This window comes from Apteryx rowi, unplaced genomic scaffold (genome assembly GCF_003343035.1).
Source record: "Apteryx rowi isolate R43461 unplaced genomic scaffold, aptRow1 scaffold_83, whole genome shotgun sequence".
Taxonomy (NCBI): Eukaryota; Metazoa; Chordata; class Aves; order Apterygiformes; family Apterygidae; genus Apteryx; species Apteryx rowi.
In genome coordinates, this window is record NW_020451127.1 from 453,719 (window position 1) to 459,718 (window position 6,000).

The following is a 6,000-nucleotide window of genomic DNA, read 5'->3' on the forward strand; positions in this document are numbered from 1 at the left end:
TACTGGAGTTCCCAGTTCCATGATTCGGTAACAAACAGCAGCTTGGAAAGGCTTTTTTTTTTTTTTTTTATACAGTATCAACAGAAAAACTGGCAGACTAAAAATACCCGACTGAATCTGGCTACAGACGACTTAGCACAGAATTCAAAGTCCAGATTAATGCACGGAGGCAGTGCTGCTTTCTAACTACGGAGACAAAAGTGGCTGTTTGTCATCCTTTGATATAAAAAAAACAACCGGGCAATAACCATCRTGAAGAGACTTTAGTACTTGCATTCCCCCCCCCCGAACCAAGCGTATCGCCTCAGGGTCAAACCAAGGGTCCCGAGAACACAAACTTCAAAGAACACACAAGCTCCACGTTACATCCAGATATCGGGGATAAAGTTAAATAGCACCTTGGCATTTCCTACTTCATCTCTAGTCCTTTCTCTCCGAGTTTACTGGGATTTACTTGCACGGAAGGAGGGAACACGGGTTTGTATCAAATTGCTCGGAGAACTCCTTGGAAATAAGTTTGCCAGCGCAGTCTTCAGAGCTAAACCAGCCCGAGCACGACGTCAAGAAGCAGTGCCGGAGGAGGCAGGTACTGACAGCAGGAAGGTTCCCCTGCCTTGACGGATGAGAAATGCTGTTCGGGCTATGGCACGTGCAGGAAGGGGATATTACTGCTCCAAACAAACAAGCGAATCGCACGGTCCCCAGACAGAGCAATGCCACCCCACCTCAGGTCCCAGCCTCCTYGCCAGCAGTTTTACTAGGCAAGGAAGCTGCTCTAACTCACTCTCATACGCATCATCTTTGTATCTGGCATAACAGGAGCRAGCTCTTACTTTTAGCAGCGGCCCAAGCGAGACCAGATTCACTTTAATGCGGTAACAATTATGGACACAGTCACACCACACAGCTGAGCAGATCTAACAGCTCACCATCGCAGAGAGCGGTAGGTGCCACCTCCCCCAGGCTCTAACACCACCGCTGCTCCAGCTCTGGCACAGACCTGATCATACAGAGAGATGACTTACCGCCCTAAGCCGAGAGGAACCTAGCCCAGAAAAATGGAGCGCACTGCTTTTCTCCTGGGCTAGGGAAGTAAATCAGCTCACTGCACAGTCACGCAGGTACCCAAAACCAGTGCAAGGGAAGAGGCCAGAGGAGTGGCATCACCTGTTCTGGCAGCAGCAAGCTCAGCTAAACCAGTCCTACATTCAGATGATCCTGCATTCGGTCAACACCACAAACAAATCGTTCCCAGGCAGTCAGAACTTCATTAATCATCTTCTTGCAGACCATCAATGGGTGTTGGGACTTCTGTTTAGAAGGCGTTTAATTCTCTGGCAGTGTTTGGGGGGAAGTTTCAGCGACTATTGATAAGTCAGCAATACGTGATGATCTGTACTGCTAGAATCTGCATTTCAGATTGAGCTACCAAAGCCAAGGAGGAGAAATGACCCATTAGCAGCACTTACTTGAGCATCACCAAGATCCGCTATCATGTTTTGCTGAAAACTCTGATTGCAGAGTTGCTACAATGAAGGTATACAGTAACTGGCTCCAGAAAAGAAAGAAAGCATTTAAGAGAAAGGTTTTGTAATAGAGACATACGTAAGAGGTATTCTCAAAGAAGCTGCTCACCTAGGGAAGGTGGAAGTTATCAGGAGGTATCACGAGCGTTCACCAGAAAACCAACCAATGCATAAATCACAAGGGTTTTAGGGGAGGTGAAAGAGTTGTGTTGTACCACCGCAGACACATCATTTGTCAGACTGTAGATAACTGGGTGTTGGAAAGCAAAAAAAACCCACATTGCTGATCATATCACTCACTCTAGCAAAAACCATCAGGCTGATCCAGAGTTCAGACAAAGAAAAAAAAAAAAATCTCTGGTGACACGTAGTTTTGAAAGCTCTTCCTCCAAACCAGAGAGCTAACTGAATCTCAGAGAAACTGCTTTCAGAAGCCAAATGGACCAGATACAGAAGGAATTTGGATTCTTTAACATACACCGGGAGATAGTGAAATACAACCTCCACAGCTTGTGATAAGGATGCCAAGAGCAGGGTATCATTCGAAGACGGGTAACACTGTAATCCGACAATTGTCTAATTCTGACCAGCAGCCGAAACCGGCTCAGTTTGGTGTTACTTGTGTTCAATCCACCATTTAGGGGAGAGCATCAAAATGGACAGATCGAAACCGCTACCTGCTCACTCTCCTTTGCCCATACCATCGCGCAGAAGAGCACGGAACACGCAACGGGCTTTCCAGCCCACTCGCACGCACGATGCACGGCAGTCGGCCACAGTATCTTCCATTATAAGGAACAATAAAAAACCCACAGGCTGTTGTTTCTGACAAATACTTGGGCAAAGTCTTGGACAACATACAGGAGAGCATAGCAGGAACTCATGAATCTTCCACGCGTTGGCCAGGAGAGCACGAAAACGGCCTCGGTCTAACAAAGAGCCACATGCCAATTTGCGGTAATTACACAGCGAGTGTGACGTACCTACCTACTCATACAGCAAGCCCCACTACACGCAGACTTTGACCTGTTCAAGAAAACTGGAAAAGTGACTAAGGTTTTGGCACCTTCCACAGTTCTGTTCCATTCCACATTGCTGGGATGCATGGAGGGAGGAGCAGTAAGACAATTCCCCAACGACCTATTAAATTCACTTAATAAATGAGAAATAAAAAAGACCTCCGACAGCAGCATGTGCTATTTGGCCTTTAATTGTCTCCCCTTTCAAAAGCAATACCCTGAGAAATTTTGTGATAAGAAACAGGCAGAGGTAAGAAGTATGTTCTTTTTTAAACACCCCCAAAAATGCAATTATCGAATGACAGAGCCAATTTCTTAGATTCTAAGGTGACTCTGCAGTCAAGACTAAACATTTAATCCATTCCAGAGCAAAGAACAGGATCTCTGAATAACAAAGCCCAGTTCTGGCTTGTAGATCAGACCCTGAATTACCAGCCGAGACACAATGTATTCTTCACAGCTGACAAAGCCATATTCAGCAGCAGCATCTGACGTATCAACAGCAACTCCACGGCTTGATGGATTACCCTCAGTCCATTCTTATCCTGAATTCAAGAGCTGAAAGGATCTTATCTTGCATGAAGCCGTGCCTAACTAGTAATTTTTAAAGAAACAATCCTAAATTGCAGAACTGGATTTGCAGAACGTTTCCTTTCCTGCCAGATTGTATTTCTTGGCATCTTCATCCAAAGAGTGTCTTAGTTCTGACTGTTGAGAATGGATGTTTGGGTAGGAATTATATTAATGGTAGTTACAGCCCTGCAGAGGGAGCGAGTATAACCTAATACTCCCCAATGAAATAAACCCGATTTTCACCCCCGATCCCTATCAAGCCAGAACTGTAGGAGATCTCTACGCTTAGCTCCAAGACCACGAAGGAATATTAAAAGCTTATCTTGGATAGCAGACAATTCAGGGTGGGGTTATAAAAATTAGCCAATTTACCGATTTCTGTTCTTCAAAGCCAGTGAGTGCTTAACTTTATTGTGAAAGTCAATGATAATTCCAAACAACTCTGGTAGGGAGGGGGTAATAATAAAAAAAAAAATAATTAAAAAACCCCACCTTCTATTAACCCCCAAAAATCTGACAAGTAAAAACAACATCAGGTCCAAAAAGGAGGACAAATAAAATGGCCTATAGTCTTGCTTAAGGAAGACAGAGGACCATTAGATTGACCTCAACAGCTCCTATCTTCCCTCAAATCCTCTTCCCTGGAGAAACAACAAACAAGCATCCCTGGAGAAGCAAGAGCAGCCAGGACAAACTATTAAATGCAAAACTCATCAAGATGTAGGTCTCCACTGTAATAAATCCATCTCAGAGAAGAATGCTCCTAATGCCTCAAAAATTCACAAGGAAGAGAAGACTTGTGGCTCCATAATACCCGTTTCACAGGGAGTTAGCCTAGGCACGTTTTACTGGGGAGGCGAGAGAGAGCCAGTCCACCTGGCAGTTCATTTTGGAGGACACAAGAACTTTTTTCCTTTTTTAAATGTCATCAAGAAACCCTGATAGAGGCACCTTTAAAGTATACACGTTAGTTAAAAAAAAAAAAAAAAAGCACACAGATCTTGCCTAAACAAGAACAAACTTAAAAATCAATAAAACTGACAAGGCTTCTTCAAACGCAAGTGAGGTTACCACACCAGACAACTAGAACGACTTGTGTCAAATCTTCATCCTTGGAGACAGCCAAAACTTGACTGGACGCAGCCCTAATCAACCCGATTCAGACTGGCCCTGCTCTGAGCAGAGCCTTAGACCAGATGTTGCCCACAGCTCCACTCCAACCTAAATTCTTCTGCGACTCTACAAGTGGGCAAATTTAACCACCCACGGACAAAGATTCCTTAGAGCAAAACGCAGGTCAAGCTCACGCAAGTCTCAGTAATAAGTGAGAAGGGCCCCAGACCTGACAGAGGAGGCAGAAACGCTTATCTTCATCACAGGTTCTGCTCCAATGTCCTACCACCAAGCCCAATGACAGGAAGCCTTGGGTAGAAATACCTATATAACACTGCAATTTTTTAAGCTGGCCTCGGATAAGAGTCGATTTTTCCACATCTATAACGGTACCCAAGGCCAGCAACAAAAGTAATCCAAAGAGGCCTCCTAACAGGACATCAGCTTACAAGCTGAAGGCTCAGGACTGGCCTTTGAACATAGGTTCTTAAAGCAACTCTTAGAGTCTCCACAGGTTCAAGTAACAGGTAGAGCAGACTTCCAACGAGACCCTAAGGACACTCCACTCGCTAACCCGAAACGAACCTTTCGCTATTGCCGAACTCTCACCAGAAGAGCCTTGCATGCTCGATCCACCACAGAGAAATCGGAAGGATGAGGCCAGTCCCGGGAGCCTCTCCCACACATTCTTCCCGGGGCTCCGGGTGATGTCACAGAACGCACGGACCCACCGCGGCAGGGCCGCAACACCGGACAGCGCCACGAGCCACCGGATCGGATCCGCCGACAAAAACAGGCACTCCAGAAAAGCTAACTGAGGCCCAAAGTACTCAGGTACTCTCTGAAAATGCCTGGTAGAGAAAGTGCTATCTGAGGAATGAAGTATAAGAGAAGAAAAAAAAAATCAGTTTGCTACCTTTCCTCACCACCACCTGAACCGGCTCATTAACCAGTAATTTGGGGTGCATTAGCATTTACTTTAGAAGTAAGTGAATTTGCATCTGCACGGGATGAATGCAGTCGCAGAAGACTACTTGACTCTGAATTACAAGTTAAAGCACAGCCAGGCTCCTGAAAGGAAAGTGGAACTCGGATCCCAAAGAGTTCAGAAACCACAGAGAGAAAAAAAGAAGAAGAAGAAAAAAAAAAGCTGGAAGGTTGGGGGCAGAGCACAGAACACGGAGGGGGGAAAAAAGGAAAAAAAAAGAAGAAGCTTTTATGTCATAACAGAAACCGAATTTCTGAAGTGGAAGACGACAGCCTAACAAATACAGCTCACACTAGAACCAGCTATTTTAGAATGGAAAAAAGTAGCAGGCTAAGTCACAGTCCAGGAAGAGTAAGCACCAGCACAAAATTAGGTATATTTTTCCAAACGAGAAACGTTCTTCACGCCTCGTAAGCGAGCCAAAGACAAGCATCAAAACACAGCATCAAAACACAACAGCAAAACACATTTCCGCACGCTCTTTTAAAAAAGCRGCGACGATTCCTTTTGAAGAGCACGAACGCGTCTCCCCTTCCGACGCCGGACTCGGCGCCTCTCCCGGCACAGCTAGCTGCCGCGCGCTGATGCCCAGAGAAGCGCGCGAGGCTTCGGACAGACCATCCTTGGCTGGATTTATGAATCCGGCGAATAGAGGAATTTACGTTAATAGCAGCGTTTCACGTTTCCTTTCGCGTTGCGCTCAGCCCGGGCGGCAACGCTGCCTGCCCCGAGGCCAACCCCGAGCTGCCCCCGTCCCGCGCCCAGGACGCGCGTGGGCCCC

The 6,000-nt window shown here is 46.0% G+C and overlaps 1 protein-coding gene across 3 annotated transcripts in view; it reads right to left on the bottom strand.

Moving 5' to 3' along the window:
• DHX30 (DExH-box helicase 30) overlaps nt 1-6,000 on the bottom strand; it is a 34,870-nt gene that overhangs the window by 19,179 nt on the left and 9,691 nt on the right. The gene's annotated exons all lie outside the window — the stretch shown is intronic.